At 46.8% G+C, this 17,752-nt stretch overlaps 1 protein-coding gene across 3 annotated transcripts in view; it reads right to left on the bottom strand.

Annotated features, from left to right (window-relative positions):
• Positions 1 to 17,752, bottom strand: part of NSD2 (nuclear receptor binding SET domain protein 2) — a 115,189-nt gene that overhangs the window by 90,086 nt on the left and 7,351 nt on the right. The gene's annotated exons all lie outside the window — the stretch shown is intronic.

Below are 17,752 nucleotides of genomic sequence, written 5' to 3'. Positions count from 1 at the left end.
ACCTGGACTAGAATCCCAGCTCTGCCACTTACTAAACTGTGGGACCCCAGCCAAGTGACTCTACCACTCATCCTCACTCCATGCCCTGAGAACAGAGGACCCACCTTGCAGGGTACTTTCAAACATTAAGGAGGAAAAGAAGCCACCACTAGGCAGAGGACTTCCTCATCACCAGGTATCTGTGGTCACAGTGCTGTCATCATCACCTGAGCCGCTCTACCAGCCAGCCCAGGGCTGGGCCCTCAGCAAACACCCACCAGAGGCCACTTGGGTGACAGAGCCACGCTTGAGAAATGTGAACCCCAAGCCTCCGCCTAAGAAGGCTAAATCCTGAGACCAAAAAATGTATGTCAAAACAGGTCTAGAATGAGTGACACCGGTAGGGCCTGCAGGGCAACCTGAGAAGTGCTCATGGGGAGCCCCTGTCTCCCCGGGAGAGCCACTGAGAGATGCCCCTGAGGTAAACACAGCCTCCCTCCAGCAGTGGGAGATCTTCCAGGAGCCAGGCACAGGACAATATGGAAGGTCTTCCACAGAAGAACAGGAAATTACTGTTTTCATGATTTGCAAACTTGCAAAAAAAAAAAGGTATTGGTATTGAAGTTAAAAACTCAGTTGAGTTGAATATAGCAGACCAGGCACAGCTAAAAATGTAATAGATTAGAAGATAAATATGAGCAAATCAGCAAGGAAAAAGGCTGATAAAGAAATGAAAACCATGTAAAATTAAGACAACAATCATGAACGTTTCATTCTTTCAAATATTTATAAAGTGCCTACTATGTGCAAGACACTGATTTTAGGTGTTGGGATTATAACATTGAACAGAACGGGGTGAAAAACACTGTCTACCCAAAAGAATTAAAAGCAGGAACCAGAAGATATTTGTACACCATGTTCACAGGAGCACTGTTACAGTAGCCAAAAGGTAGACATAACCCAGGGGTCCATCAACAGATGAACAGATAAGCAAAGTGTAGACTATCTGCACAGTGGAGTAGTATTCAGCTTTAAAAGGAAGGAAATGCTGATATCTGCTACAATATGGATGAATCTTGAAGACACTATGCTAAGTGAAATAAGGCAGACACGAAAAAGACAAATACTGTAAAATTCCATGTACATGAGGTCCCCAGAATAGAATTCATAGAGACAGGAAGTAGAATGGTGAGTGCCAGGAGCTGGGGGAAGAGGAAGGGGGATGGGGAATTATGGGGCAGAGTTTCAGTCTGAGAAGATGAAAAAGTTCTGGAGATAATGTGATGGTTGTACAACCACGTGAACGCACTTAAGACTGTAGAATTAAATGCCTTAAAATGGTTAAAATGGGCCGGGCGCGGTGGCTCAAGCCTGTCATCCCAGCACTTTGGGAGGCCGAGACGGGCGGATCACGAGGTCAGGAGATCGAGACCGTCCTGGCTAATACGGTGAAACCCCGTCTCTACTAAAAAATACAAAAAACTAGCCGGGCGACGAGGCGGGCGCCTGTAGTCCCAGCTACTCAGGAGGCTGAGACAGGAGAATGGTGTAAACCCGGGAGGGGGAGCTTGCAGTGAGCTGAGAGCCGGCCACTGCACTCCAGCCTGGGCGGCAGAGCAAGACTCCGTCTCAAAAAAAAAAAAAAAAAAAATGGTTAAAATGGTAAATTTTATATTACATATGTATATGTTACGTATACCCCCAAAAATACTCTACCTTCAAGGAGCTTACATTCCAATGCAGTTCTAGTTGGAGAGGCTTGGGAGGATGAGAGAAAGACAACTTTTCCGTTTTTCTTTCTTTTTTTTTTTTATTGAGACAGGATCTTGCTCTGTTGCCCAGGCTAAAGTGCAATGGTGCCATCACAGCTCACTGCATCCTAGAACTCCTTGGCCCAAGCAATCCTCCCACCTCAGCCTCCCAAGTAGCTGGGACTATAGGCGTGCACCACCACACTGGCTAATTTTTGTATTTTTTGTAGAGAAAGGGTTTCACCACATTGCCCAGGCTGGTCTCGCATTCCTGGACTCCCAAAGTGCTGGGATTACAGTAGTCAAAAGGTAGACATAACCCAGGGGTCCATCAACAGATGAATAGACAAGCAAAATGTAGACTATCTGCACAGCCAGACTATCACCTCGGCCAGCCAACAAATTTCAAAGAGATGAAACATTTTCCAGAGATGAAAGGAAAATTAGGTATTCTGATTAAAAGAGCACCCTAGGTTCTGAGCAAAATAAATAAAAAACAAATTATCTAGATACAGTGTATTGAAATGACAGAACATGAAGAACAAACAGAAAATCTTTGCCAGGCATGGGGCGGCTCACACCTGTAATCCCACCACTTTGGGAGGCTGAGGTGGGAGGATCACTTGAGGTCAGGAGTCTAAGACCAGCCTGGCCAACATAGTAAGACTCCATCTTTACAAAAAATTTTAAATTTAGCCAGGTACAGTGGTACACACCTATAGTCCTAGAAGCTAATCCTAGCTTCTTCAGAGGCTGAAGGAGGAGGATCACTTGAGCCTAGGAATTCAAGGCTGCAGTGACCTATCAGCATGCCACTGTACTGCTGCCTGGGCTACAGAGCAAGGCTGTCTGTGAAGCAAGCATTAAGGGAAAATAAATGTCCACCTAGTGCCACCACAAGTGTCCAGAATTTTATGCCCAGATAAATTATCATTCAAACACGAGGGATAGGCCGGGTGCAGTGGCTCACACCTGTAATTCCAACACTTGGGGAGGCCGAGGCAGGTGGATCACTTGAGCTCAGAAGTTCGAGACCAGCCTGGGCAACAGGGCGAAACCCTCCCTCTGCAAAAAAATACAAAAATTAGCTGGGTGCATGCCCATAATCCCAGCTACTTGGGAGGCTGTGGCAGGAGGATCAGTTGAGCCTGGGCAGCGGAGATTGCAGAGAGCCGAGAAAGTACCACTCCACTCCAGCCTGGGGGACAGAGCAAGACCTTGTCTCAAAACAAAAGAACAAAAACAAGAAAAAGAGGCAAAATACATCTTGCGATATGCAAAGACTGAGAGTTTTTTTTTTTATTAAAACGGAGTCTCTCTCTGTCGCCCAGGCTGGAATGCAGTGGCACAATCTCGGCTCACTGCAACCTCTCCGCCAGGTTCAGGTGATTCTCCTGCCTTAGCCTCCCAAGTAACTGAGACTATAGGCACGCACCACCACGCCTGGATAATTTTTTTGTATTTTTAGTAGAGACAGGGTTTCACTGTGTTGGCCAGGCTGGTCTCAAACTCCTGACTTCAGGTGATCCACCCGTCTCCGACTCCCAAGGTGCTGGGATTGGAGGCATTTAAGTCACCGAGCCCAGTCTGAGAGTTTAATAGACATATCTCTTTCACAAAATAAAGATGTAAAATCACAAGGACAAAGAACGGAAGGGATTAGAGTCAGAGATGTCAAACCTGGGAAGGCCGACTTAGAGGAATCAAATTTGTACTGGAGATGTGCTGTTGTAGGAAGAAGACTAATAACCTAAGAATTCCTTGTTTATAAATATTTTTCTTCTTAAAATACCTTAAAATTACAAATGCAACATGACCATTGTAAAAAGGATGAAAACATTTAAGCACTCAGGTGGAAAATAAAAATATAGAGGTTAAAACAGAAATTACCAGTTAAGAGTTCAGTGATTCTAGGACGGGCACGGTGGCTCATGCCTGTAATCCCAGCACTTTGGGAGGCTGAGGTGAGCGGATCACCAGGTTAGGAGTTCGAGACCACCCTGGCCAACATGGTGAAAACCCATCTCTACTAAAGCTACAAAAAATTAGCCGGGCATGGTGGTGCATGCCTGTAATCCCAGCTACTCAGGAGGCTGAGGCAGGAGAATCACTGGAACCTGAGAGGCAGAGGTTGCAATGAGCTGAGATCAGGCCACTGTACTCCAGCCTGGGCGACAGGGCGAGACTCCATCTCAAAAAAAAAAAAAAAGAGTTATCAGTGGTTTTCTAGGGGGGACAGGAACAGAGGTGGGAAGAGTTAAGCATCACATTGCTGTTTTTTAAAATGAGTGCTTAGGAATTATACAACTATTCACATTTCACGGAATATATACAATATGACCTGACACATTAAGGGGCTAGGGAGGCTGAACAGCCCCTATAGGACCACATGGACCTTGCGAGGTCTCCAACATGAGGGGAGGGACTCTGCTCTCTGAAGCAGGGGTGGCTCTGGACAACAACAGTCACCATTCAGAACCCACTCAGGCCGGGTGTGGGGACCCACATCTGTAATCCCAGCACTTTGGGAGGCCAAGAAGGGAAGATCGCTCGAGCACAGGAGTTGGAGACCAGCCTGGGCAACATGGTGACGGTGAGACCCCATCTCTAAAATTAAAACAAAAATAAAGAAATAAAAATAAAGAACCACTGAGTCCCACAAGTTCTCCAGCACTTGGAAATAGAGCAACAAACAAAATGCATTCCTTATTCTTGAGGTGCTTATATTCTAGAGGAGAGAGGCAGAAATTAGGAAGTGTAGATATGCTAGGAAAAGAGAAACACAGAGGGCGGTGGGGAGGCAGGAAGACTATTCCTTCCTGGACTGGGGCTGGGTAAGTCCCAGTGCGCATTTCTGGTGAGGTTTTTTTTTTTTTTTTTTTCTTCCTGAGACGGAGTCTCGCTCTGTCGCCCAGGCTGGAGTACAGTGGCGTGATATCGGCTCACTGCAAGCTCTGCCTGCCGGGTTCATGCTATTCTCCTGTCCCAGCCTCCCGAGTAGCTGGGACTATAGGCGCCCGCCACCACGCCTGGCTAATTTTTTTTTCTTTTTTCTTTTTGGTATTTTTGATAGAGACGGGGTTTCACCATGTTAGCCAAGATGGTCTTGATCTCCTGACCTTGTGAACTGCCTGCCTTGGCCTCCCAAAGTGCTGGGATTACAGGCATGAGCCACTGCATCCGGCCCTCTGGGGAGCTTTAACATTTCAGACACAGTAGGCCTCACTGCTCCCACTTTGCCCACTGGCTTAGATGTCAGCTAAAGCCCACTCTGATAATTCGTGAATCTGAGCAGAAGGAGGTCTCAACACTAGGACAGCAGTCAGATCTTCAGGACATTCCCCAGAGCCAGGCCATGAGACGGACCAAGCTCCAACCCATTCCTCCATGGGCGGAAGAGACTGAAATGGAAAACCCAAGTTTGCAAATATGATTTACACATACCTAATATATCACACTAGTCTACCTGAAATATATTTCAGCCCTGCTATCACTGAATGATGGAAGAACCTCTGTTCTCATATAAAACAATTCCATGTAGGCGGGGCACAGTGGCTCACGCCTGTAACCTCAGTACTACTGGAGGCCAAGGCAGAAGGATCGCTTGAGCCCAAGAATTCGAGATCAGCCTGGACAACATGGCAAAATCCTGTCTCTACAAAAAATACAAAACTTAGCTGGGCGTGGTGGTATGTGCCCGTGGTCTTAGCTACTTGGGAAGCTGAGGTGGGAAGATCGTGTCAGTCTGTGAGGCAGAGACTGCAGTAAGCCGAGATCGTGCCACTGCACTCCAGCCTAGGTGACAGAGCGAGACCTTGTCTCAAAAAAGAAAAAAACGGCCAGGTGTGGTGGCTCACCCCTGTAATCCCAGCACTTTGGGAGGCTGAGGCAGGTGATCACCTGAGGTCAGGAGTTCGAGACCAGCCTGGCCAACATGGTGAAACCCCATCTCTACTAAAAATACAAAATTAGCCAGGTGTGGTGGCGGGCACCTGTAATCCTAGTTACTTGGGAGGCTGAGACAGGAGAACCACTGGAACCCAGGAAGTGGAGGTTGCAGTGAGCCAAGATCGTGCCATTGTACTCCAGCCTGGGCAACAAAAGTGAAACTCCGTCTCAAAAAAACCCTTGTACAAGAATGTTCATAGCAGCATTATTCATAATAGTAAAAAGCAACCCAACAGTCTATCAGCTGATAAATGGTTGAACAAAACGGTCTATCCATGCGATGGATATTTAGCCATAAAAAGAAATGACGTCCTGATTTATGCTACAACATAGATAAACATTATGCTAAGTGAAAGCAGCTAGATACAAAGGCCACATGCTGTATGATCCCATTTATGTAAAATGCCTAAAATAGGCAAATCCATAAAGACAGAAGTAGAATGACTGCCAGGGGCTGGGAGAGGAGAGGATAGAAAGTGACTGCTTAACAGTGCAGAGTTTCTTACTGAGATGATGAAATGTTTAGGAATTAGGTAGCAGGGACTGTTGCACAACACTGAACATACCAAAAACACCACTGAATTATACACTCTATAATGGTTTAAACAATAAATGTTATGTGAATTTTATCTCAATTAAAAAAAAAAAAAAAAAGGTTGGCTGGGCGCAGTGGCTCACACCTGTAATCCCAGCACTTTGGGAGGTCGAACCGGGTGGATAACCTGAGGTCAGTAGTTCCAGACCAGCCTGGCCAACATGGTGAAACCTCATTTCTACTAAAAATACAAAAATTAGCCAGGCATGGAAGTGGGTGCCTGTAATCACAGCTACTTGGGAGGCTAAGGCAGGAGAATCACTTGAACCTGGGAGGCGGAGGTTGAGGTGAGCCGAGATCATGCCACTGCACTCCAGCCTGGGTGACAGAGTGAGACTCCGTCTCAAAAAAAAAAAAAAAATACTATATACATGGGAAGCACAAAAATAATAAAGCAGCTGGGAGTGGTGGCTCACGCCTGTAATCCCAATACTTTGGGAGGCCAAAGTGGGTGGATCACTTGAGGCCAGGAGTTTGAGACCAGCCTTGCCAACATGATGAAACCCCATCTCTACTAAAAATACAAAAATTAGCCAGGCGCAGTGGCTCATGCCTGTAATCCCAGCTACTCCAGAGGCTGAGGCAAGAGAATCACTTGAACCCCAGAGGTGGAGACTGCAGTGAGCCGAGATTGCCACTGCACTACAGCCTGGATAGAGCAAGAATCAGTCTCAAAAAAAATAAAAATAAAAACAATTTAAAAATAAAAAATAAAGTAATACCTTCAAAATTCTGAGGAAAAGTATGCAGAGATGATGGGCATATAAAGTCTTTTTTTTTTTTTTTTTTTTCTTGAGACAATCTCGCTCTGTCACCCAGGCTGGAGTGCAGTGGCCCGATCTCAGCTCACGGCAACCTCCGCCTCCCGAGTTCAGGCAATTCTCCCTGCTTCAGCCTCCTGAGTAGCTAGGATTACAGGCGCCCAACACCACACCCAGCTAATTTTTGTATTGTTAGTAGAGACAGGGTTTCACCAGGTTGACCAGGCTGGTCTCAAACTCCTGACCTCAGGTGATCTGCCCACCTCAGCCTCCCAAAGTGTTGGGATTACAGGCATGAGCCACCGCACGCAGCCATGCAGTCTTAATAAACGTTGCCTCACACATATTTTAAGATAACTACCAGACTGCCTATCACCAAACATGAAGGTAAACTAAGGAAGACATGAGATCCAAAAAAACAGATGGTCCATCTCAGAAGATAATGTGAACAGCTGTGCAGCAGAATAGGGAGGAGTCCAATCTGGAGCAGGAAGACAGCTCTGGGAGAAAGGTCATCACAGAAGAAAAAAAAGAAAAAAAGGAACTGACAGATCTAGCGTAACTGACCATCCCAAAGGCTTTTCATACAGTTCATTTGAAAAACCCTAGGCTGAATTAGTAACAAGATACATGGAAAATAAAGCCAACAGGAAAACAAAAACTCATACAAGTAAATATTATCCATCACAGTGTATGATTTAGCTGAACAATGTAACAATTTACATTCATTTAAACCAAAACTTGCTATAGAAGTGTGGTAGAGGCCAGGCGCGGCGGCTTAAGCCTGTAATCCCAGCACTTTGGGAAGCCGAGACGGGTGGATCACGAGGTCAGGAGATCGAGACCATCCTGGCTAACTCGGTGAAACCCCGTCTCTACTAAAAAAATACAAAAAACTAGCCGGGCGAGGTGACGGGCGCCTATAGTCCCAGCTACTCGGGTGGCTGAGGCAGGAGAATGGCGTAAACCCGGGAGGCGGAGCTTGCAGTGAGCTGAGATCCGGCCACTGCACTCCAGCCTGGGCGACAGAGGGAGACTCCGTCTCAAAAAAAAAAAAAAAAAAAGTGTGGTAGATTAAAGACAGCCAACAAAAATTAGCCAGGTGTAGTGGCTCATGCTCACATCTGTAATCCCAGCACGTTGGTAGCCTGAAGTAGGAGGACTGCTTGAGCCCAGGAGTTGGAGGCTACAGTGAGCTATGATCGTGCCACAGCACTCCTGCCTGCACAAGGGAGCAAGACCTCACCAATAAAATATAAATAAAGATGGCCAACAATTCTTTGTCACTCTCTCCACCAAGACATGAAGGTCTGCTTCCCCAGTCCCCTGACTCTACCCTGACCCTGTAGCTGTTTTTACCAACAAAACATGTCAAAAGTGGGGACTTGCTATAACTGAGTAACGGGGATTTAAAAAAAAGAAGAACGTGTCAAAAGTGATGACAGTTCTCACTCTAGCCTTTAAAACGACTGGCAAATCTCACTTCCTCCCTCATGGAACCAGCCACCATGCTGCAAGGAAGCCCAAGCAGCCTCATGGGATAGACCACACTGAGAAGAATGAAGTCCATGGCCAAAAGTCCCTACTGAACTCTCACAGTTGACAGCCTGTACCAACAAGCTGGCATCACATGCAGCAGGAGGAACAAGCTAACCCTGGCAAACCACGTCCCACTTACAAAACTGTAAACAAATACAGGTTGTTGTTTTTTCAGCCACTAAGTTCTGGAATAGATCATCAAACCACCACAACATTGGGAATATTGGAAAGAAGCAGGGAGGTAACATGGGAGGTAAGAGGGGCAGGTAAGAAAGCTAAATCTTCATCATCTTCCACAGACAGAACTGAACATATATCAATCTGGAAGTTCTAAAATTAGCAAAATAAGCAAGTTACTTTTTTTTTTTGAGACGGAGTCTTGCTCTGTCCCCAGGCTCGAGTGCAGTGGCGCAATCTCAGCTCACTACAACCTCCGCCTTCCCAGGTTCAAGCAATTCCCTACCTCAGCCTCCTGAGTAGCTGGGACTACAGGCACATGGCACCACACCTGGCTAATTTTGTGTGTGTGTGTATTTCAGTAGAGACGGTGTTTCACCATGTTGGCTAGGATGGTGTCGATCTCCTGACCTCGTGATCTGCCCGCCTCGGCCTCCCAAAGTGCTGGAATTACAGGCGTGAGCCACCACACCTGGCCGCAAGTTACTTTTTAAAGTACAGATAAATAGAAACATCTGAAACGCCAGGCGCAGTGGCTCAAGCCTGTAATCCCAGAACTTTCAGAGGCCAAGATGAGTGAATCCCTTGAGGCCAGGAGGTCAAGACCAGCCTGGCCAACATAGTGAAACCCTGTCTCTACTAAAAATACAAAAATTAGCTGGGCATGGTGGTGCACACCTGTAATCCCAGCTACTCAGGAGGCTGAGGCATGAGAATCGCCTGAGCCCGGGAGGCGGAGGTTGCAGTAAACTGAGATCATACCACCACACTCCAGCCCTGGTGACAGAGTGAGATCCTGTCTCAAAAAGAAAAAAGAAAAAAAGGAAACAGCTGAAAGAGCAGAGGTTGCCTTGATGGAACTCTGAAAGGGAGCAGAGCAGGGACTGTCACCTTTGATTACAAGACTCACAAAGCACATGTCTTCAATGGACGTGCTTTAGTTTCATAAAGGAAAAGATAAGCTGAAAATATGCTTCAACATTTTGGTTGGTGAGAGCAGAGTTGTATTTTTCCTTCCACTTTTCTGTATTATACAAATTATTCATAAAAGATATTTTCTGAGTATAGAATTATGAAAAATAATACTGAAGCTAATTTTGCCATAATGATGTGTCAAATTGCACATCTCTAGAAATAAAATTTATATAAACTCTAGGCTGGAACTCACACAACTCAGTTTCTCAACTGAGTTGTGGAACTGCGACTGGAACTTCCCCTGGGGGAAGAGAGCAGTGAGGGACTGCTTGTACCAAGGCAGCTCTGTGGAACCGGGACCTCAGACCCAGCTCTGCAGGGACCTCTGGGTGGTAACAAAGAGGAACAGCACATGGGTACCAAGAGAGGCAACAACAGCTCCTGAGACAGGGGCACCCACCAAGAAGGCACAACCATGAACAGCAGCCAGGCTCAAGGACCCAGAGCATGCCTCTCCACACTCCAGCATTATGCATAGCCAGAAGCAGCCACTTGCGACTCCCCAGAGCAGAAATGCAGAGCAAGGACAAGGTGCTATCAAAACACACATAAACGGGGACCACTGAGACAGATGTCCTTTACCTCAGAAGTGTACCAACTTACAAGAATCACCAGGGGACCAGGGGCCCCTCTCCCAAAGAAAATAGACAAGGCAATGGCCATAATTCATTCTGTTACTATTTATTCTGAATCAGTAGAGAGCCCTCAATAACGCTCCATTGATCCATAAGCAGGAGCCTGAGGGCACTGGCAATGTCTTGTTTCTGCGCTTTAGTGATTTAATCCACTGATTTGTTGAAATGCCTATAGCAGCTGTGAACATACTGGTATATAAAAAATAGACATGGGTTCAGCCCAAAAAGGTAGATATTGGACAAACAAGCAGCACTATTATTTGTTTCAAAGGAGTTACAGGCAGTTGAAATTTTTTTTTTTTTGAAACAGAGTTTTGTTCTTGCCACCCAGGCTGGAGTGCAATGGCACAATCTCGGCTTACTGCAACCTCCACCTCCCAGGTTCAAGTGATTCTCCCGCCTCAGCCTCCTGAGTAGCTGAGATTACAGGTTCCCGCCACCATGCCTGGCTAATTTTTTGTATTTTTAGTAAAGACAGGGTTTCTCCATGTTGGTCAGACTGGTCTCAAACTCCTGACCTCAGGTGATCCACCCGCCTCGGCCTCCCAAAATGCTGGGATTACCGGCGTGGCCCAGGCAGTTGAATTTTAAAGATACACTTGCAGATTTTAGAACTCAACTGAAAAGAGCCCAATACACTGTTAACACCATACATAATCCCATTTGTCTTCCACAAATAAAGTATACAATTTACAGATAAAGAATGAGGCCAGGTGCGGTGGCTCACACCTGGAATCCCAGCACTTTGGGAGGCTGAGGCAGGCAGATCGTGAGGTCAGGAGATCGAGATCATCCTGGTCAACATGGTAAAACCCCATCTCTACTAAAAATACAAAAATTAGCTAGGCGTGGTGGCACATGCCTGTAATCCCAGCTACTCGGGAGGCTGAGGCAGGAGAATCACTTGAACCAGGGAGTTGGAGGCTGCAGTGAGCCAAGATTGTGCCACTGCACTCCAGGCTGGGTGACAGGGCAAAACTTCGTCTCAAAAAAAAAAAAAAAAAAAAAAAAAAAAGAACAAAAGGGGCCTGCAGTGGCTCACACTTGTAATCTCAGTGCTTTGGGAGGCAAAGGTGGGCCAGATCACTTGAGCTCAGGAGTTTGAGACCAGCCTGGGCAACAAGGCAAAACCCTATCTCTACAAGAAAATACAAAAATTAGCCAGGCACAGTGGCATGCCCCCATAGTCCCAGATACCTGGGAGGCTGGCTTGATCCCAGGAGACAGAGGTTGCAGTGAGCCAAGATCATGCCACTGCACTCCAGCCTGGGTGACAGAGCAAGACCCCATCTCCTCCCCCACAAAAAAAAGGGGGGAAAATCTAATTTTTATTCCTGCAACTTTCTCAGTAGTCTCATTTTGTAAGTTTTCATTGTAGTTAGTGCTGCTTCTGCTGAAATGTCATTTTTTCTCTCCCACTTAAGGAAGAATAAGTTGTCTTAAGTTAAACAAGCTTCTCCATGCTCTCATGACAGTTCCAGCCTCTATCCTAGGCTATGTGCAGAAAAACATGAACAGATAATGGGAGGCGGCAGCGCAGCTCCTGCGTGCAGCACGCTCCATGTGGGCCACATTCACTCCTCATCGCCATCTAGACAGCTCCTTCAGCTCACACATGCTGAGCACCCATCCAGGCTGCTCACTCTGGGAACGCAGTCATGGACAAGACACAAGAGCCCTGCTTTCATGAGGCTTCCACTACAGTTGAGAGAGCAGATGGGGACAACAAACGAGGTGGGATCAGGAGAGCAGAGGAGGTACACTTTTTTTTTTTTTTTTTGGAAACAGTCTTGCTCTGTCACCCAGGCTGGAGTGCAGTGGTGTAATCTTGGGTCACTGCAACCTCCACCTTCCAGTTCAAGCGAGTCTCATGCCTCAGCCTCCCAAGTAGCTGGGGTTACAGGTGGGCGCAACCACGCCCAGCTAATTTTTTGTATTTTTAGTAGAGACAGGGTTTCCCCATGTTGGCCAGGCTGGTCTCGAACTTCTGGCCTCAAGTGATCTGCTTGCCTCAGCCTCCCAAAGTGCTGGGATTACGGGCCTGAGCCACGCACCCAGTCCTGCAGAGGGAGTACACTTTTTAATGGGGGGAGGGTCATCAAGGTGGGGTTCATTGAGAAACTTATTCGAGCTAAGGAAGTTCACAAATTTTTATTTCTTAATGGGCTTTCTCTTGTTTCTGAACCTTGAAATGGACGAAATGTAAATGCATACAGAAAGAACACTATCTGGACAGTAAATGGCACCTCCATCCATCTGGTTCTGTCAGAAAAAAACTTAGGGCTATCACTGGCACCAGAACTTCCCCTCATCTCTCCTTATCCCAAACAACACAACTTATCAATTTTACTCCAGAAGCCTTCCTAGCTAGGCCTGTCCACTTTCCTCCACACCCACAATCCCAACACTGGCCAACCACCAAGCTCTTTCACCAAGACTGACGCCAACAGTCTCCTGACTTATCAGTCAGGAAACTCAGACAGTAGCTCTCAACTCAAGGGCATCAGAATCACACGAAGGACACATTAGAACACAGATTGTTGGGCCCCACTCCAGAGTTTACGATATAGTAGGTCTGAGACCTGAAAATGTGCATTTCTAACTAGCATCCAGGCCACTGATGCTGCCAGTCTGGGGACCACTTTGAGAACCACTGGAGATTGGTTATGGTACAGTAACAAACCCAAAACTGTTACTTGGCTCAACCCAAAGTTTTCTTTTATTTATTTATTTATTTATTTAGAGACAGAGCCTCCCTCTGTCGCCCAGGCTGGAGTGCAGTGGCGCGATTTCAGCTCATTGCAAGCTCCACCTCCCGGGTTCAGGCCATTCTCCGGCCTCAGCCTCCCGAGTAGCTGGGACTACAGGCGCCTGCCATCACGCTCGGCTAATTTTTGTGTGTTTTTAGTAGAGACGGGGTTTCACTGTGTTAGCCAGGATGGTCTCAATCTCCTGACCTCGAGATCTGCCCGCTTCGGCCTCCCAAAGTGCTAGGATTACACGCATGAGCCACCGCGCCCGGCCCAAAGTTTTCTTTCTTGCCCACGGTACATATCCGTTTGTTTCCACAGTCAGAAACAAGAGAAAGGGAATATGATAAAGCACGTGTCTCAGTGCTTCCACTCAGAAGTTACATGTCACTTTCCACTGGCCGGAGCAAATCACAGGCCAAACCACATTTCAAGGAGACAGGGCTGTCCAATCCAATCAGGGACCCAAAGCAGGGACAATGGAAAGGTTTTCACCTGAACAGAGTGACCACAGATTGGGCTTCTGTACACACTCTTCCCAAACCTTCCCCAGCACCACCTCAATCTATAGAGCAATCTAAGGAATCCTCTTTCCAAAGCAAATAGATTCATGTCACACCATCACCCTTAAAAACCTCACACTGCTCTTAATAGGACCTAAAAGAACGTGCCCAACACCCTCTGCTCCAGCCATACCAGCTTATTCCTGCTCTATCATGGAAGTTCTGCACAGGCTCTGCCCTTCATCTGATACTCATCCCTACCCTCATGGAGCCAACACCCAACCCTCATTCTGCTCTCTGCTTCCTGCTCTAGTGTCTATCCCATCAGGAAGTCTTTCCCAAAGCCCTGTCAGGTATAACCTCCCTACTAGATGCACCTAGATCTTTCCTTCATGACTTGCTTTGTGTGATAAGGAATTCTAAACACACACAAATGTGGAGAGAATAGTTAGAACCAGGGCTCGGAGGAGTGGCTCACACTTGTAATCCCAGAACTCTGGGAGGTGCAGACAGAAGGACTGCTTGAGTCCAGGAGTTCAAGACCAGCTTGGGCAACATGGCAAAACGGCAAAACCCTGTCTCTATTTAAAAACAAAAACAGGCCGGGCACGGTGGCTCACGCCTGTAATCCCAGCTCTCAGGGAGGCAGAGGCGGGAGGATAGCTTGAGCCCAGGAGTTCGAGACCTGCCTGGGTAATACAGTGAGACCCCGTTCTCCACAAAAAGGAAAAAAAAAAAAAAAAAAAAAAGACAAAAAAAAAAACAAAAACAGGCGGGCACGGTGGCTCATGCCTGTAATCCCAGCACTTTGGGAGGCCAAGGTGGGTGGATCACAAGGTCAGGAGATCGAGACCATCCTGGCTAACAGGGTGAAACCCCGTCTCTACTAAAAATACAAAAAAATTAACCGAGCGTGGCAGCATGCGCCTGTAGTCCCAACTGCTGGGGAGGCTGAGGCAGGAGAATGGCGTGAATCCGGGAGCTGGAGCTTGCTGTGAGCCGAGATCGCGCCACTGCACTCTAGCCTGGGTAATGGAGAGCAAGACTCCATCTCAAAAAAAAAAAAAAAAAACACATTAAAAAATTAGCCAGGTGTGGTGGCACACACCTGTGTCCCAGCTACTCAGGAGGCTGAGGTGGGGGGATCATTTGAGCCCAGGAGGGACCCTATCTCAAAAAAAAAAGTTAGAGGCCGGGCGCGGTGGCTCAAGCCTGTAATCCCAGCACTTTGGGAGGCCGAGACGGGCGGATCACGAGGTCAGGAGATCGAGACCATCCTGGCTAATACCGTGAAACCCCGTCTCTACTTAAAAATACAAAAAAAAAAAAAAAACTAGCCGGGCGACGAGGCGGGCGCCTGTAGTCCCAGCTACTCGGGAGGCTGAGGCAGGAGAATGGCATAAACCCGGGAGGCGGAGCTTGCAGTGAGCTGAGATCCAGCCACTGCACTCCAGCCTGGGTGGCAGAGCAAGACTCCGTCTCAAAAAAAAAAAAAAAAAAGTTAGAACCCATGTGCCCATACCACTCTCAACCTAGACCAGTCCTGAAGTCCTGATGTAACCACAAATAACAGACTCCCTCGCTCCCATAGGATCATGACACAAATCCCAGACGATGTACCATTTCATCGGTAAACGTCTGTATGCACCTCTAAAAGGGAGGAATTACTTTAAACACAACAAAACCACTATCACAGCTAAAAATAAAAATAATTCCTCAATAATAAATATAATCAATGTTCCAAATTCTAATTGTCTCAAATATCATAAATGATATTCAGTTGTTTCTCTAACAGACTGGTCTGACACTAACACAGATAAACCCTATGATAAAAATTAGTCCATGTACCTCCAGTCTCTTGTCATCAGTCCCCTACATTTTTCCCTGTTGATGAGTATGGGTTACTGGTCTTAGAGTTTCCCACATTCTCAGTGTTGCCAATGGCAACTCTATAGTATAGTGCAGTATGTTTCTCTCGCCCCTGTATTTCCTGTAGATTGGTTGTTAAACATAGGAGCTTGACTGGACTCAGGTTTGGTTTTTTTTTTCTTTTTGACAAGTATTTCACAGGCTTTTCAAAGATATGACCTTTGCTCACTGTTCTTCCCCATTTCATCCCATTTCAGGCCTATAAAACCCATGGGAACAAGGACATAGGTCTTGGCTCATCACTGGCACACAGCTGATACTCAATGAATGAAGAACTATCAGACAGAAGTACACTGCCATACTGACTGGCAGAAATATAATGGCTCAGTCTTCCATCCACATACAGACAGCTGTATGTTAAAGTTTTCCCTGAGAGGCAAAACAAGTAAGTTCCCAGGGTGCAGAATCAGAGGTCAGGCCCTGCAGGAGTTCTAACTCCATCACAAACAGCCTTGTGACTTTGGATCAGTTACTTGACATCTTTGGGATTCAATTTCCTGCTGTGAGGATTCAATGAGAAGAAGATGCTTTGCTGCTCAAAGATTCGTGTAGCAAGGCTGTACAAAGATTACACCAACTCCAAATTTTGGAGGGGAAAGAACACAGAAGCCTCCTATTTCTAACATTTTTTTTTTTTTTTTTTGAGAGGGAGTCTCGCTCTGTCACCCAGGATATGGAGTGCAGTGGCGTGATCTCAGCTCTCTGCAAGCTCCTCCTCCCAGGTTCATGCCATTCTCCTGCTTCAGCCTCCCAGTGGCCGGGACTACAGGCACCCACCACCACGCCCGGCTAATTTTTGGTATTTTTAGTAGAAACGGGGTTTCACCGTGTTAGCTAGGATGGTCTCGATCTCCTGACCTTATGATCTGCCCACCTTGGCCTCCCAAAGTGCTGGGATTACAGGCATGAGCCACCACACCCAGCCTCTAACACATATTTTAACCAAAAATCTAGAAATTCACGTATTTATGAAATAAAAATCATTAGGAAAACAAAATAATACCCAAAAACTATCTCCACTTGTTAACTAAGTGCTTTCCACATCTAGGCACTGAAGACAAATCAAAGGGCCCTCACCTTGAAAAATTCACATGGAGAAGAGAATGGGACAAGAGCCTGTGCAACATGCTAACTGTCATAAGAGGGCCCAGTACTCACGAAGGCATGACAAACTTGGGAGAAAACACACACACACACACACACACACACACACACAGAGAGACACACACACATCAAGTGCCATGGGCCCAGGGTCTCCAACACTTGGTTCTGGTAGAAATAGTGAAAGGCTTCACAGAGATGAGGGGTGAGCCATAAAACCACCACAGCAACATAAAATTAGGCAACTCAGGAAGAAGCAACAGCACATGCAAAGATCCATGGGACAGGGCACGGCTCATCACAAGAGCTACAGGCAGCATGATGTGATCTCACAGCAACCACAAAGGACTGGCCAGCCAAGACGCTAGAAAGACAGGCAGGATCACTGGCCAGAGTCACAGAGGGAAGAAAAAATACACTTAAAAAAAAAAAAATGTGGTGTGTATATACACACACACACACACACACACACACACACACACACACACAGATATATGAAGGAAAGACAGGCAGGAACCACACGCCATCCTCAAGATCTAGGGCTTTCTCTTCTAAGCAAACAGTGAAGTTCCAGTAACACATTTTTAGGCAGGTAGGTGAGATCAGAGCTTCCTTCTGGAAGGAAATGAGGTAGGTCAGAAGCAAGGCCCACTTTCCCTTTCCCTGGTTCACAGAGAGGTAACAGTGGTACCAGCAACTACTCAATCTTTCCATCTGTAAGGACTGGACAGGGACCCTGCTCCTGCACCACTCTCATGCTGTGGTCCAGCCCCGGCAATGGGGCCTCTGCTCATTCTCTCCCACCTGTCCACACTTCCCCAGCCTCGCCTCCTGTGCGTTGGTAAAGTCACAGTTCTCCAGCCCTGCTAGTGATGCATAAGGCTCTTCTGTGACCTCTGCCACCAGCCCATGGCCCTCCACACCTTTCCAACTCCACACCAAGGCAAACATGCTCACACCACTCCCCTTCATTCACACCATTTCTGGGACATATTATGCCCCCTAAAGCACACAAAGTACTGAGGGCTGTGTATGTATGTATTCAAAGAGTCACTGAATGCCTGACAGTCACTCAGGTACCATTCCAGGTGCTGAGGACATGACAGCAA

The sequence above is a fragment of the Trachypithecus francoisi genome, unplaced genomic scaffold (genome assembly GCF_009764315.1).
Source record: "Trachypithecus francoisi isolate TF-2019V2 unplaced genomic scaffold, Tfra_2.0 Lachesis_group1, whole genome shotgun sequence".
In the NCBI taxonomy this organism is placed as follows: domain Eukaryota; kingdom Metazoa; phylum Chordata; class Mammalia; order Primates; family Cercopithecidae; genus Trachypithecus; species Trachypithecus francoisi.
Note: the sequence above shows the minus strand (reverse complement) of the source record. Positions and strands in the feature narration are given on the sequence as shown.